The following is a 17,858-nucleotide window of genomic DNA, read 5'->3' on the forward strand; positions in this document are numbered from 1 at the left end:
AGAACTGGGTCAAATGATGGTTCCATTCCAAATTTACTAAGGCATTTCCACAAAGCTTTCCAGAATGGCTGCACTAATTTGCAGCCCCACCAGCAATGTATGAGTGTACATTTTTTTCCCATATCCTCTCCAACATATATTGTTGCTTGTATTCTTGATAATCACAATTCTAATGGAGGTGAGATGGAATCTTAGGGTAGTTTTGATTTGCATTTCTCTTATTACTAGAGATGTTAAACATTCTTTCATATTTTGTTGATTGCTTGTAGATCTTCTTCTTTGAAGTGTCTGTTCATATCCTTAGCCCATTTGTTGATTCGGTTATTTGTATTCTTGGTGTAGAGTTTGTTGTGTTCTTTATATATTCTGGAAATTAGTGCTCTATCTGAAGTATGAGTGGAAAAGATATACTCCCACTCTGTAGGCTCTCTCTTCACATTTCTGATAGTTTCCTTTGCTGAGAGAAAGCTTTTTAGTTTGAATCTATCCCAGTTGTTGATTCTTGCTTTTATTTCTTGTGCTATGGGAGTCCTGTTAAGGAAGTCTGATCCTAAGCCAAGAAGTTGAAGATTTGGACATACTTTTTCTTCTATAAGATGCAGGGTCTCTGGTCTGATTCTGAGGTCCTTGATCCATTTTGAGTTGAGTTTTGTGTTGGGTGAGAGATAGGGGTTTAATTTCATTCTATTGCATATGTTTTTCCAGTTTTCCCAGCACCATTTGTTGAAGAGGCTATCTTTTCTCCATTGCATATTTTTGGAACCTTTGTCTAGTATGAGAAAATTATATTTATTTGGATTTGTGTCCATGTCCTCTATTCTGTACCATTGATCTACCTGTCTATTTTGGTACCAATACCATGCCGTTTTTGTTACTATTGCTTTGTAGTAGAGTTGAAGATCTGGTATTGCAATACCCCTGCTTCACTCTTGCTACTGAGGATTGCTTTAGCTATTCTAGGTTTTTTATTCTTCCAGATGAATTTCATAATTGCTTGCTCTATTTCTGCAAGGTACATCATTGGGGTTTTCATTGGAATTGCATTGAATCTGTATAGCACTTTAGGTAGTATAGCCATTTTGACAATATTAATTCTGCCTATCCAGGAACATGGGAGATCTTTCCACCTTCTAAGGTTTTCTTTAATTTCTTTCTTTAGTGTTCCGTAGTTCTCATTGTAGAGGTCTTTCACCTCTTTTGTGAGATTGATTCCCAAGTATTTTATTTTTTTCGATGCTATTGTGAATGGGGTAGTTTTCCTAATTTCTGTTTCTGAAGATTCATCACTTATGTATAAAAATGCATTGGATTTATGAGCATTGATCTTGTAACCTGCTACTTTACTGAATTCACTTATGAGTTCTAAAAGTTTTCTGGTGGAATTTCCAGGTTCCTCTAAATATATAATCATGTCATCAGCGAACAGGGATAGTTTGAGTTCTTCTTTCCTATTTGTATCCCTTTAATTTCTTTGGTTTTTCTAATTGCTCTGGCTAGAGTCTCAGGGACGATGTTATATAGAAGCAGTGAAAGAGGGAATCCCTGCCTTGTTCCAGTTTTTAGGGGGAACGCTTTCAGTTTTTCACCATTTAGAATGATATTAACCATGGGCTTAGCATAGATTGCCTTTATAATGTTAAGGAATGTTCCCACTACCCCAATTTTTTCTAGTGTTTTGAGCATGAAGGGATGCTGTATTTTATCGAACGCTTTTTCTGCATCTATTGAAATAATCATGTGAATCTTAACTTTAAGTCTGTTGATATGGTGAATGACATTTATTGATTTCCGAATGTTGAACCAACCTTGCATCCCTGGGATAAAACCCACTTGATCGTGGTGCACTATCTTTTTAATATATATTTGTATGCGATTTGCTAAAATTTTGTTGAGAATTTTTGCGTCAATGTTCATTAAGGATATTGGTCTGAAATTTTCTTTCCTCGATGTGTCTCTGTCTGGTTTAGGTATCAGGGTGATATTGGCTTCATAGAACGAGTTTGGGAGGGTTCCCTCCTCTTCTATTTCATGGAATAGTTTGAGGAGTATTGGAATGAGCTCTTCTTTAAAGGTTTTGTAGAACTCGGCTGAGAATCCATCTGGTCCTGGACTTTTCTTTGTTGATAGGCTTTTGATGACCTCTTCTATTTCATTGCTTGAAATTGATTTATTTAAGTTGTGTATGTCCTCCTCATTCAGTTTAGGTAAATCATATGTCTCTAGAAATTTTTTGATATCTTCGAGGTTTTCTGTTTTGTTGGAGCATAGATTTTCGAAATAGCTTCTAATTATGTTTTGTATTTCACTCGTGTCTTTTGTGATGTTTCCTTGTTCATTCCGAATTTTAGTAATTTGAGTTTTCTCCCTCTTTCTCTTTGTTAGTGTGGCTAAGGGTTTATCAATTTTTTTTATTTTTTCAAAGAACCAACTATTTATTTCGTTAATTTTTCCAATTGTTTCTTTTGTTTCGATTTCGTTGATTTCGGCTCTGATTTTAACTATTTCCAGTCTTCTACTACTTTTGGTATTGGTCTGCTCTTCTTTTTCTAGCGCTTTGAGCTGTAGTGTTAAGTCATTTATTTGTTGATTTCTACTTCTTTTTTTGAATGCGCCCCATGAAATAAATCTTCCTCTAAGTACTGCTTTCATAGTGTCCCAGAGATTTTGATATGATGTGTCTTTGTTCTCGTTTACTTCTAAGAATTTTTTTATTTCCCCCCTGATGCTTCTGCTCTCCATTCATCATATAATAGTGTATTATTTAGTCTCCAGGTATTGGAGAAGTTTCTGTTTTTTATTCTATCATTTATTTCTAATTTCAATCCATTATGATCTGATAGAGTACAAGGTAGTATCTCTATCTTCTTGTATTTGCTAACAGTAGCTTTGTGGCATAAAATATGGTCTATTTTAGAGAAGGATCCATGTGCTGCTGAGAAGAAAGTGTATTCGTTCTTTGTTGGATGGTATATTCTATATATGTCCGTTAAGTCTAAATTGTTGATTGTGTTGTTGAGATCTATAGTTTCTTTATTCAATTTTTGTTTGGACGATCTATCCAGTGGTGAGAAAGGTGTGTTAAAATCGCCTAGTATTATTGTGTTGTGGTCTATTTGATTTCTGGAATTGAGAAGGATTTGTTTGATGTACGTGGATGAGCCAATGTTCGGGCCATAGATATTTATGATTGTTATGTCTTGCTGATTTATGCTTCCCTTAAGCAGCATGTAATGTCCTTCTTTATCCCTTCTGACTAGTTTATCCCTTCTGACTAGTCCACATTAACTGAAATAAGGATGGATACTCCAGCTTTTTTGCTGTGTCCGTGTGCATGGTATGTTTTTCCCCATCCTTTCACCTTTAGTCTATCAGTGTCTCTTTCTATGAGATGATTCTCTTGCAGGCAGCATATTGTTGGATTTTTCTTTTTTAATCCAATCTGCCAGTCTGTGTCTTTTGATTGATAAATTCAGGCCATTAACATTCAGGGTTATTATTGTGATATGATTTGTATTCCCAGTCATTTGACTCATATTTGTTTTTGACATGATTTGGTTTCTCCTTTATTTGGCTATTCCTTTAGGCTAGTGCCTCCTGTTGCTGATTTGCATCGTTGTTTTTTATCTCTTCCTCATGGAATATTTTGCTGAGTATGTTCTGTAATGCTGGCTTTCTTTTTGTAAATTCCTTTAGCTTTTGTTTATCATGGAAGGATCTTATTTCATCCTCAAATTTGAAAGTAAGTTTTGCTGGGTATAAGATTCTTGGTTGGCATCCATTTTCTTTCAGGGCTTGGTATATGTTGTTCCAGGCCCTTCTAGCTTTTAGGGTCTGGATTGAAAAATCTGCTGATATTCTTATTGGATTCCCTCTGAATGTAATTTGATTCTTTTCTCTCGTGGCCTTTAAAATTCTGTCTTTATTTTGTATGTTAGGTATTTTCATAATAATGTGCCTTGGTATGGGTCTGTTGTAATTTTGTATGTTTGGAGTTCTATAAGCCTCTTGTATGTCAGGGACCAAGAAGTTCTCATTCTGAGAACATTCTGACCTTTACAATAAGCAGCAGCGCCCCTCCCCCCCTCCTGGCTGATAATTCTGACAGTTGGCGCCCAACGTGGTTGGCTCGAGCCTTTGTTTGAGAAGCGAACGCTGCCCTCTGGGGAAGACTTGGCCAAGCGGGATTCAGGATCGCCTCGGTGGATGCGACCGGGAGTCAGATCCAGGAGGAGAGTGAGGCCAGCGCAAGGTGAGTGACGCACCATGGGACAAGGAGTTTTGTCGCATGATTTGTTTCTGACGGGTCTCAAGGAGGCCCTCAAGACTCGGGGAGCGCGTGTTAAGAAAAAGGATTTAAGATCATTCTTTTCATACATAGAGGATTTGTGTCCTTGGTTTCCCCTCGAGGGGTCAATTGATGGTAAAAGGTGGCTCAGAGTAGGAGACTGCCTCAAAGATTATTATGAGACTTTTGGTCCTCAAAAGGTGCCTGTCACTGCCTTTTCTTATTGGAATTTAATTAATGAGATTCTTAAAAGCTCACCCTTTGACAGTGGTACTTTAAAACTTGTAAAGATTGGGGAGCAGGCAATGCAATCCACCTCTCACCCCCCATCGGCATGCCCTTCAGTTAGTATTCAAATGCCCCCTACTCAGCCTTCTCAGGACCCTGGGACCCTCCCAGACCCCGGGAACCTCCCAGACCCCACCTTACCAAAAAAGTCCCCTAAGATTTATCCGGTTTTAAATCCCTATGATGACGTGACCCCAGAGGAGGAGGCTACCCTGGAGGGGGAAGCGGCTCAACACCATTCTCCAGACCTTCCACCTCTTAAAAATCCACTTCCCACTTATACACCCCCTGCCTTTCGTGCTCCGGCCCTTCAGGGACCTACTGCCCCCCCAGACATTTTTCCCCCACTTCCCTTGCCTAATCTAACCCCTTTACGCGAGTCTCTCCAACATAGGCGGGAACAAATCCAACTTTTAAAAGAACTAAAAGCCTTTGATGCCGAACTTTGCTCACTGGCCTTGGGCACGGAGTTAACACAAACTGGCCCAAGACCCCTCAATACTCGTAAGGTGAAGCCACGTGGTCAGCCTGTTCTTGCCTTTCCAGTCACTCGCAGTCAAGCAGATCAGCCCGCACAAACTGAAGCAGAGAATTTAAAAGGAAGTCAGGAAGAGGAATCAGGGGAGGAACAAGAGGTAGAACCAGAGAGGGAACAAGAGGAGGACCAGGAATCAGGGGATGAGGAGGAGCCCACTTCTGGACAGAGTGGAGCCCTTGGTTCTTATAAAAGGCTGAGCCTCCGCTTTCTTGAAAGACTTAAAAAGGCTTGTACACAGTATGGCCCCACTGCACCTTATACACTGGCCTTGCTAGAGAACCATAGTACACAGTGGCTCACCCCTAATGATTGGAAATTTTTGGCCCGAGCCACCCTCAGTGCGGGTGACTTCCTGTTGTGGAACGCAGACTTTAGGGAATACTGTCGGGAAACTGCCCAAAAAAATTCAACCAAGGCTTCCTCTAAATCCTGGACCTATGTTAAACTAGTGGGTAATGCGCCATTTGATACTAACCCTAAACAGGCACGCTTTCCTACTGGGTTCCTAGCACAGGTTCAAACCGGTGGTTTGCATGCTTGGAGACGGCTCCCTCAAAAGGGCTCCGCCACCACCTCCCTAGCAAAAATTCGTCAGGGTCCTGACGAGCCTTACAGTGACTTTGTTGCCCAGCTTAATCTAACTGCGGAGCGCTTACTTGGACCAAGTGAAAACGAGAGCTCCTTTGTAAAATATCTTGCCTTTGAAAATGCCAACCCAATATGTCAAGATGTTCTTCGGCCCCACAAAGATAAAGGGGACCTTTCTGACTTCATTATGCTGTGTGCTGGGGTAGGAACAGCCCATGCCATGGGTCTCGCCATTGGTGCTGCCTTCACCAAAGCCCTTCACCACCCTGGCCCACGTACTTGCTTTACTTGCAAACAACCTGGCCATTTTGCGCGAGACTGCCCAACAGGGAAACTGGGTCAAGGACCCATATCTCCTCAAACAGGGACTAAACCACCTCTGCTCACCCTTTGCCCTAAATGTGGTAAAGGTCGCCACTGGGCCAAGGAGTGTAGATCCAAGACCAATGCCCTTGGAGAGCCTATTCCCTCTAACTTCTCGGGAAACTCCTCTCGGGGCCAGCCCCTGGCCCCGACCACCCCCAGAGCAAACCCAGGGGCAATAAGGTTTGTTCCCTCTCAGACTCCCAACCCAATCCAGGCTCCCTGTCCTTCTCCACAATCACCTCCCTCCAACGTGCTACCCCAGGCAGCGCAGGATTGGACCTCTGTGCCTCCACCGATACAATATTAGACTCTATGCAAGGACCTCAAATAATACCCACTGGGGTTGTAGGCCCCCCTCCACCTCATATGTGTGCTCTTATTCTTGGGAGAGCTTCTACCACCTTACAAGGTGTTCAGGTCTTCCCTGGCATCATTGATGATGATTACACTGGAGAAATTAAAATACTGGCCACAGCTGTTAACGGAGTAGCTGCCATCCCTGCAGGAACAAAAATTGCACAATTAATATTCCTTCCCCTCAATTCAGGAAATTCACCAGGAAACACAGCCTCTTTAGGTTCCTCTGATGTGTATTGGGTCCAACCTATCTCCCACAAAAGACCCACTCTTACCTTATTTATTGAAGGAAAGAAATTCCAAGGGATCCTAGATACTGGTGCGGATGCCACAGTTATTTCTCAAAAATATTGGCCATCAGAATGGCCCCTCACCTCATCACTAACTGACCTTAAAGGAATAGGGCAGTCAAGAAACCCCTTAGTTAGCTCCAGGGTGCTTAATTGGACTGACACAAAAGATAACACAGGGAATAAAGGAACCATTACACCCTTCGTTGTTCCTGATCTCCCTGTCAACCTTTGGGGACGAGACATTCTAAGCCAAATGAAAGTTATTCTTGCTAGTCCCGACTCTTTAGTCACTCATCAAATGCTTCGTATGGGCTTTATCCCTGGTACAGGCCTTGGGAGGCTAGGACAAGGACAGGTTGAGCCTGTACAGCCCATACAAAAAACAGACAAATTTGGACTTGGGTATGTGGATTTTTAGTGTCGGTCCCTGACCCTCCTCTACCCCATGCTGACAAAATTATTTGGGACACTCAAACTCCTGTGTGGGTGGATCAGTGGCCCCTTACCCAAGAAAAATTAGAGGCTGCCTCCATGTTAGTACAGGAACAGTTGACAGCCGGCCATGTGGAACCCTCAACCTCACCCTGGAATACTCCTATTTTTGTTATTAAGAAGAAATCAGGCAAATGGCGCCTTTTACAGGATTTGCGCGCTATCAATAAGGTTATGCACCCGATGGGGGCATTACAGCCAGGCATCCCTACACAGGTAGCTATTCCTAGGGACTATTATAAAATGGTCATCGACTTAAAAGATTGCTTTTTTACTATTCCTTTACATCCTGATGACAGACCCTATTTTGCTTTCAGCCTCCCCCGCATCAATTTTCAGGGCCCTGTGCAAAGATTTTAATGGAAGGTCCTTCCCCAGGGTATGGCTAACAGCCCTAGTCTTTGCCAAAAATATGTTGCTCAAGCAGTAGACCCTGTGAGAGAGTGGTGGCCACAAGTTTATATATTACATTATATGGATGATTTGTTAATTGCTGCACCTAATACCTATGATCTTAACAATTGTTATTTGGATCTCTATAAAGCCCTTACTGCCTTGGGACTTCAGATAGCCCCTGATAAGGTTCAAACACAGGACCCCTACACCTACTTGGGCCTCAAACTTCAAACTAATCAAATTCAAATCCCTAATATACAATTGCGTGTGGACCATCTCCACACTCTTAAGGATTTCCAAAAACTACTAGGGGATATCCAATGGCTAAGACCATATTTAAAACTACCCACCTATGTGCTTTTGCCTCTTAATGATATTTTAAGGGGAGATTCTGACCCTTCTTCTCCTCGAGAGCTTACTCCCGAGGCACGGCAAGCATTAATTCAAGTCACAGAAGCCATCGCTCAACAATTTGTTACACAAATATCTTATAACCTTCCTTTGGTTTTGGTTATATTACACACCCCTCATACACCCACGGGACTATTCTGGCAGCGGGATCCACATTTTAAAAATAAGGGTTGCCCCTTGCTCTGGGTTCATTTGCCTGCTACATCCTCTAAAGTTATTGCTGTCTATCCTGCTCAGGTAGCTTCTATCATTATTAAAGGTCGCTTGCTTTCTCGACAACATTTTGGCAAAGACCCTGATAACATTCTGATTCCATACACTAAGGATCAAACCCAATTTTTGCTACAGACGAGGGATGAATGGGGTATTGCTCTATCAGGCTTTTTGGGAATAATCGATAACCACCTTCCCAATGACCCCCTTTTGCATTTTGCTCAGTTACATCCATTTATTTTTCCTCGGGTTACTCGGAAGGCTCCTATTCCACAAGCCCTTACTGTTTTTACAGATGGCTCCAGCAATGGCCGTGCAGCCTTTGTTGTTGATAATCAGCCCACCACCTTTGACACTGCTTATCCATCAGCACAGTTTGTAGAATTGTTTGCTATAACACAAGTCTTTATGACATTTTTTGATAAACCTATTAATATTTATACAGACAGTGCTTACATTGCCCATTCTGTGCCCCTATTGGAGATTTCACCCGCCATTAAGGCTTCCTCCAACACAGCCTTTTTTTTTAACCAGTTTCAACAACTAATTCAGGCTAGAAAACATCCATTTTTCTTAGGACACATTAGAGCACATTCTGATCTTCCCGGTCCCTTATCACGGGGTAATGCTCAGGCTGATGCAGCCACTCAGTCCCTTTTCCCAGTTCTTATTGGATCCATCCAAGAGGCCACAGATTTACACAAACTTCACCACTTAAATTCTCAGAGCCTTCGGTTACTCTGTAAAATTACCAGGCAACAAGCAAGGGAAATTGTAAAAGCGTGTCCTGCTTGCGTTGTCTCCCTTCCTATTCAACATCTGGGTGTTAACCCTCGAGGATTACTGCCCAATCAGATTTGGCAGATGGATGTTACTCACTTTCCTGAATTTGGGAAAACAAAGTACATACATGTTTCCATAGATACCTTTAGTGGCTTTATTTTTGCATCACCGCATTGCGGAGAGGCTACCAAGGATGTCATTTCTCATTTTGTCTCAGCCTTTTCCATAATGGGAAAGCCAGCACATATTAAGACAGATAATGGCCCTGCATATACCAGTACCAAGTTCAAACAGTTTTGTGCCACTCTTCAAATCTCTCATACTACTGGAATTCCATATAACCCTCAAGGTCAAGGCATTGTGGAACGTGCACACCTCACCTTAAAAACCTGGCTTACCCGCCTTAAGGCCTCTTCCCTTGCATTTACCACTCCCAGGGATTGCCTTAATCATGCATTATTTGCTCTTAACTTTCTTACCCTAGACAATGAAGGACATTCGACCGCAGACAGACATTGGCATCCCTCTTCTAATTCTGCTCGCCCATCTGTTATGTGGCGCGATCCTTTAACAAATAAATGGAAAGGCCCAGATCCCGTCCTCATTTGGGGACGAGGCTCAGCTTGTATTTTAGATCAAGAACAAGCAGCCCCAAGATGGTTACCAGAACGCCTGGTCAAACAGGTCAATGATTTACCACAACCCAGGGACGGAAACCTTCCCCCTGAGGATGAATCTTCCTCTCTTATAGATGCAGCCGACAATCTATGCGAAAAATCCCCTGAATGACAGACCCTGTGACTGCACACCATTGCTTCTCTGGATAATGGCTGCCTGTTCACTGCTCTCCCACAGCCATGCAGGACTTGAGGACCCTGCTAAGGTCCCCTCCTTTGCTTGCTGCTTATTGTATCTATAGGTCCTTTGATATTCAATAAGATCATGACTTTTCTTAAAGCTCAAATTGAGGCTATACAGGCGAAACCTATTCAGGTTCATTACCATCGACTGGAGATGATGGATCGTGATGGTGATCTTAAAAGACCATCACCCCTGTGAGCTGAACTGGACAGCCAATGACGGGTAAGATTCGTGAGAGCTCATACCAACCTAAGACAGGAAATGAAGGCCAGAGCCTCATTATCCAATGACGGGTAAGGATGTTGCTCTGCCACGGACAACCTAAGACAGGCGCAGTTCCCGAGGGATTGTCACTCCAGCCCTACACCTGTTCAGGCAAGCTGTGCCCCCGTCTCGCCACATAACCTCTATCACCCCCTTAAAATATGGCTATCGAAAAATGGTCAATAATTTTATATAAGAAAGGGGGAAATGTCAGGGACCAAGAAGTTCTCATTCTGAGAACATTCTGACCTTTACAATAAGCAGCAGCGCCCCTCCCCCCCCTCCTGGCTGATAATTCTGACACTTGTACTTGGTTTTCCATTTCATTCTTCAGATTTGGGAAATTTTCTGATATTATTTCATTGAATAGATTGTTCATTCCTTTGGTTTGTTTCTCTAATCCTTCCTCAATCCCAATAATTCTTAAATTTGGCCTTTTCATGATATCCCATAATTCTTGGAGATTCTGTTCATGATTTATTACCATCTTTTTGTTTGGCCAACTTTGCTTTCAAGATTAAATAATTTGTCTTCAATGTCTGAGGTTCTGTCTTCCAGGTGTTCTATCCTATTGGTTATGCTTTCTATGGAGTTTTTAACTTGGTTTATTGTTTCCTTCATTTCAAGTATTTCAGTTTGTTTTTTTTTTCAGTATCTCTAACTCTTTATTGAAGTGATCTCTTGCTTCCCGTATTTGGTCTTTTAACTGTTGATTGGTGCGATCATTTAATACCTGCATTTGCTCTTTCATCTCCTCCTTCAATGCCTGCATTTGCTCTTTCATCTCCTCATTTGCTTCCCTGATCATTTTAATTACGTACATTCTGAACTCCCTTTCTGACATTTCTTCTGCTGTCCTGTCATTGGGTTTTATTGATGTAGTATCTAGGTTTGTTTGGGACATTTTCTTCCCTTGTTTTCTCATATTGGTCAGCTGTCAGTGGGACCCTGAGATATTGCAGTTTTCCGCTATTGGCTTATAGTGTCCCGGTAGATTTCTAGTGTATCACCTCCCAGCCTTCAGTATCCTGATGTCTTGGAGGAATCTGATAAAGCAGCACATCCAAAGAAAACTGCCCCTAGCCCGCTACTGGTTCCACGGTTTCGAACTGGCTCTGTGCGAAAACGCTCTCACTGTGGGCCTGCACCGTGCAGCTGGCCGTGTGGGAGGAGCCCACTGCCGGAGTGTGGAAGGCTACCTTGGGTAGACTCTAGCTGCCCTGCCCGGCTCCGATAAGCCACCTCTATTTGGGCCTGCCACCCGGGCCGAGCTTTACCCAGTGGGCAGACTCACCCCTGGCTCTATTTCAGACCGAGTCTCTCAATGCCTTCCCTTCTTAACTCCTGGTTTCTGGAGCGACTGGGGGTGCAGTCTCCCTCTAGGCCACCATCTTGGATCTCCCACAATTTCTTTATACATTCATCTATTGAAGGGCATCTAGTTTGATTCCTCCATCTAGCTATTGTGAATTGATCAGTTATAAATGGTGATGTGACTGTGTTACTGTAGCATGCTAATTTTAACTACTTTGTATATAAATGGAGAAGTGGGATAGCTGGGTCAAATTGTGGGTTCATTCTAAGATTTCTGATTAATTTCCATAATGCTAAAATTTATATTTTAACATGCATAAAACATCATTATTTTAATAATAGTAATATTATTATAAATACAGTAATCCACTATAATAGATATAAAAATCTATTGATTATTACTTAGTTGATATTTGGGCTAATTCTATTTGTTGGTTATTATAAGTCATGTTACTATGAACAATCATGTACACATTTTTATAGCTACCAATGCCTTCATTTTTCTTTTCCACACACCTAGTAGAATTGCTGAGATATAAGGTAACATGACAATCCTTTTTTGAATGAACAGCCAAATTATCTCTCTATGTAGTTATAATATTTTATAATCTTATTAGCACTTTGTAAGAGTTTCAATTTCTTCAAATGTATAATTATTTGGATTTTTTATATAAGCCATTCCTGGTAAGTTTAAAGTGGTATATCATGGTTTCCTTTTACATTTCCATGATGACTAATAATGGTGAGTTCTATTTTATGTGCTTACTGACCATTTACACAACTCTTATACATAAATGTCTATTCAAATTCATTGGGCATATTGAGAATTTTTATTACTCAGTTTTTTTAAATACTCAGAATGGAAGTCCCTTGTTCAATATGTAATTTGAAAATATTTTTTATATTCAGTGAGTTGTCTTTTTAAATTTTCTTGATATCTTTTACTTTTTAATTTTTTTGGTATTGATGGACCTTCATTTATCTATATGTGATGCTGAGGATGGAACCCAATGCCTCACACATGCTAGGCACTCTTCCCCTGAGCTACAACCACATATCTTGATATCTTTCAAAACACAGAAAATTCTTATTTTCAAAGGTCCCATTATTCTGTTAGTTTTTTCTTGAGTTGCTTATGCTTTTAGTTATACTTAAGAAAACACTGCCAAATTCAAGGTCACAAAGATTTACTTACATGTTTTCTTCCAAATTTTATACATTAACCTCTTTACACATTGAGACACTTGATGAATTTCAGTAGGTTTTTAATATATGGTTTAAGGCAGGAGTGCAACATCATTCTTTGTATGCAGTTACCCAGCTGTCTCAGCAGCATTATTTGAAAATCTATTCCCTTCTCACTGAACACTTTTAGTACTATGGCAAAAATAAATTCTTTGTAAACATGAAGGTTCATTGCTGACTTTGGTTCTAGTCCACTGATCAGTATGTCCAACTTCAAGCCAGTACCACTCTATTCACTACTATAGTGCTATAGTTAACTTTAAAAATAGGAAGAAAGTATACTTCTTTTCTAAACTTGATGCTGATATTCTGGGTCAACAACAATTCAATATGGATTTCAGGACTGCCCTTTCAATTTCTGCAAAGAAGCTAGCTGGGATTTTGATAAAGAATATAATGATGCTGTAGATTAAATTGAGGAGTACTGGCATCTTAAGAATATTGTCTCCCTGATCATGTCTGTTCATTATTTAGATTTTTTTTTTATTTTAACCAGAGTTTAGGACTTTTAATTTTTCCTAAAGTCACTGAAGCAAAACTCATAAAACATTCTGCTTTCCTTTACATCCCTCCCAATGCCAACAAAAAAAAATTATTTGTAGAAAAAAAAAAAACAGCTTGTACATGGGATGAAACAATATAAATTCAAAACTTACATATAAGGTTTAATTTCTTTAATAATCCTCTATGGTTTTCAGAGTACATGCTTTGCACCAAAATTACAATACAGCTACTTACTATATTTGTTCAAATATTTACCTTTACCAGAGAATTTTGTTTTCATATGGCTTTATATTTGATGTCTAATGTACTTACATTTCAACTTGAAGGATTTCCTTTAGAACTTCTTGTAGGGCAGTTCTAATGTTTTTGTTTATCCAAGAAAGACTTTCTCCTTTATTTCTGCAAAACACCTTCATTGAATAAAGTACACTTTGTTTGACGGTTTTTTTTTTTTTTTACTTTCACTTCGAATGTGCTATTCTACTGTATTCTGGCTTGCAAGGACTTTGCTGAAAATCTGATAAAATCCTTACCCAAATTTATTTGTGTGTGACAAACTGCTTTATTCCTGCAACTTTGTCTTTGACTTTTACGATCCTTTTGTCTTTGACTTGAAAATTTGATTGTATTGTGTCTTGATATAGTTCTCTGGATTTCTTAGCTAGAGTTTCTTTAGCTTCTTGAATTTGGATGCCTATTTCTTTTCTCAGAAAAAGCACTCCTCAGCCATTAGTTCTACAACTAAGCTCTCTGCCCCTTGTTACTCTCTCTTCTTCTTTGTGACTCCCATAATATGTGCATTGGTTCACATGATGGTATCCCATGAGTCCTTTAAGTTCTCTTTCTTCAGTTTTTTCTTTTGCTATTCTTAAATGATTTTAAATGACCTGTCTTCAAGTTTCCTGATGCTTTCTTTTGTTTGATCAAGGCTAATAGTGAATTTTTCAGATCAGACATTGTATTTCTGTTATGTTCAGATATGCAGTATCCCCCCCAAAAAATCATGTGTAAGGCAATACAGGTAAGTTTACCAATGGGTTTTAAAAGCATTAACCTAATCAACATGTTAATCCTCTTGAATGGATTAACTGGGTGGTGATTGTAGGCACTTAGGATGTGGCTGGAGGAGGTAGGTAACTGGTGGTTTTTCTTTAGGGTATATATCCCCCCCCCTGGCGAGTGGAGCTTTCTCTGCTTCCTGATTGTTATGTACTGAGCAGTTTGTCTACTCCACACCCTTCCACCATGATGTTCTGCTTTACCTCAGGCCCAAAACAATGAAGTTAGCTAACTGTGAATCGAGACCTCTGAAAACTTTGAGTACCAAATAAAATTTTCCTCCTCTAAAATTGCTCATCAGGACTGTTGGTCACAGTGGTAAAAAAGTTGACTGAAACAGATCCTTTCTTATAATTTCCATCCTTTTACTGATACTCACTTTACTCATACATCATTTTCCCAATTTTGTTTTGTCTGTGTTCTCTTTTGATCCACTGAGTATCTTTAAGACAGTTTTAAAATCTTCAGAAACTTCAGAGATCTGCATTTCCTCAAGGTCAGTATCTGGAATGTGGCTTTTGTTCAATTGATTGAACTAATGTCCTTGTTTCTTTGGATTACTTGTGATTCTCACCAACCCCAATGCACTACCACCAGTTTGGGCATTTGAAAAACAACCACCTTTCCAAGTCTATACAAGTAGCTTCATGCAGGGAAGAATTTCATCAGTCAGCCTGCTAGAGACTGTAAGACCTCTCAGGTTTTTCTGAGAGATGTGTCTTCACTAGGCCTATATACTTTATATTGTCTTGAATTCCTCAGTCTTTCTTGTTTCTTCTCAGAAGCCCATGATTCTTCTGACTTCTTTGTGCAAAAATACACATCTCTGAAGCTCTAACTTGGTATGGAATTCACCTGTTTTGTGCAGCTTCCAAACTATGCCATCATTTTTTTCAGCAAGACAAAATCCAACAAGCAAGACAAGACACCAGTACTGTGAGCAGCCTCCAGATAAGTCAAAACATTGACTGCACAGTCCATAATTTTGCTTCCATTCCAAAGGAGGTTCTGGGATATGGGAGATTCTTCCTGGTTGCATTTGTACTGTAGGGGGGGTGGGACATGGACATGCAAAATCCCACAATTTTTCCTGTTCCTTTTTTGGCTGCACATTGACCTGTTTGTGACAGCATTTTAACTGGTCTCTGGAGTCCTCACAAACATGTCCTGGTCTACATATTATAGTTAATTTGGTGTTTCTAGGGGATTATAAGGGTTTGGATATTCCTAGATTAACATCTTGATGCATAGTTCTATGACCACAATTTTGTAACCATTAGTTGTAATACATCTATTCTTTTCAGACTCTAATTCATGCTACTACATTTTTCCATTCTCAATTTCTTTGGAAATATCCCACTCATCTATTTTTGAATCACACAAGAAAATTAAGCTTTGTAAGACATATCTAGTCTGATCATCTATCTAATTGACCATATTTAGTTCCCAGAGGATTTTTGTATTTTTATGTATTAAACCCATACTTAAATGACAATGGGTCACAACTGTGGTAAAATACATAACCAAATGTGTCAGAAGGATCCAAAGGTTAATTTCTAAAGAGATTACTCTTTGGTCTGGGGAGATAGCTCAGCTGGTAGAGTGCTTGTCTCACAATCACAAGGCCCTGAGTTCAATCACCAGTACTGCAAAAAAAAAAAAAAAAGATTACTCTTTGAGATTACTTTTGAGTTATAGTAGTATTCTTATAATAAATATAAGATTCACCAAAGTGGTTTATGCTTTAATCTTGTTATTCTCATACCAAAGAAAAAAAGTTTTTTTTTTAAATGATCGCATTATTTTAAAATCAGATGTTGGTCATAAGTATTCAATTCACTAATTCATTAATTTTGTACTATTTACCCTTTTCTTATTCTATTAATACTTTTCTTAAGCTTTAAGATTGCTTTACTTTTATTAACATATTAGTAAGGTGAAACATTGTTTTAAATATAAGAATCTATGCTCAGCAAAAATTGCAAATCCCAATTAAGTCAAGACAACCTAGATGTCCTTCAATTGATGAATACATAAAGAAATTGTGGTAAATATGTACAATGGAATATTACTCAGTCATAAAGAATAATATAATTATGGCATTTTCAGCTAAATGGATGAAATTGGAGAATATCATGATAAGGGAGATAAGCCAATCTCAAACAACCAAAGAACAAATGATCTTGCTGATAAGTGGATGATGACACATAATGGAGGGTGAGAGGGAGGCAAGAATGGAGGAAGGAGGGACTGTATAGAGGGAAAAGAGGGGTGGGAGGCGTGGGGGCAAAGGAAAAAAATAACAATGAATCAAACACCATTACCCTATGTAAATGTATGATTACACAAATGGTACAACTTTACTTCATGTAGAACCAGATAAACAACATGTTTCCTATTTGTTTTCAATAAAAATAAATAAAAAAGAATATCTTTAAAGATGACCAAGAAAATTCCAAGTTATATGTTATGACAGCATGGCAGAAGAAATGTCAGAAAGGGAGTTTAGAAAGTAAATAATCAAAATGATCAGGGAAGCATATGAGGAGGTGAAAGAGCAAATGCAGACACTGAAGGATGAGATGAAAGGGCAAATGAAGGCATTGAATGATTACACCAATCGACAGTTAAAAGAGCAAATACAGGAAGCAAAAGATCATTTCAATAAAGAGTTAGAAATATTGAAAAAATACCAAACTGACATCCTTGAAAAGAAGAAAACTATAAACCAAATTAAAAACTCCATAGAAAGCATAACCAATAAGATAGAACACTTGGGAAGACAGAACCTTAGATATTGAAGAAAAAGTACTTAATCTTGGAAACAAAGTTGACCAAACAGAGAAGATGGTAGGAAATCATGAACGGAATCTACAAGAACTATGGGATATCATGAAAAGGCCAAATTTAAGAATTATCAGAATTGAGGAAGGCTTAGAGAAACAAATGAAAGGAATGAACAATCTATTCAATGAAATAAAATTATAAAATTTCCCAAATCTGAAGAATGAAATGGAAAATCAAGTACAAGAGGCTTATAGGACTCCAAATACACAAAATTAAAATAGACCCATAACAAGGCACATTATAATGAAAATAACTAATATACAAAATAAGGACAGAATTTTAAAGGCTCAAGAGCAAAGAATCAAATTACATTCAGGGGGAAACCAACAAGTATATCAGCAGATTTTTCAATCCAAACCTTAAAGTTAGAAGGGACTGGAATAACATTTTTCAAGCTCTGAAAGAAAATGGATGCCAACCAAGAATCTTATACCCTGCAAAACTTACCTTCAAATTTGATGATGAAATAAAATCCTTCCATGATAAACAAAAGTTAAAAGAATTTACAAAAAGAATACTGGCATTACAGAACATTCTCAGAAAAATATTCCATGAGGAAAATATAAAAAACAACAATGTAAATCAGCAAAGAGAGGAACTACCCTAAAGGAACAACCAAATAAAGGAGAAATCAAGTCTTGTCAAAAAAAATGAGCCAAATGACCTGGAATACAAATCATATCTCAATAATAACACTGAATGTTAATGGCCTGAATTCATCAATCAAAAGACATAGACTGACAGATTATATTAA

At 39.1% G+C, this 17,858-nt stretch overlaps 1 pseudogene; it reads left to right on the forward strand.

Annotated features, from left to right (window-relative positions):
- The window catches only part of LOC124975290 (coiled-coil domain-containing protein 138-like), a 101,118-nt pseudogene that overhangs the window by 30,291 nt on the left and 52,969 nt on the right, over window positions 1–17,858 (forward strand).

Source organism: Sciurus carolinensis, unplaced genomic scaffold, assembly GCF_902686445.1.
Source record: "Sciurus carolinensis unplaced genomic scaffold, mSciCar1.2, whole genome shotgun sequence".
In the NCBI taxonomy this organism is placed as follows: Eukaryota; Metazoa; Chordata; class Mammalia; order Rodentia; family Sciuridae; genus Sciurus; species Sciurus carolinensis.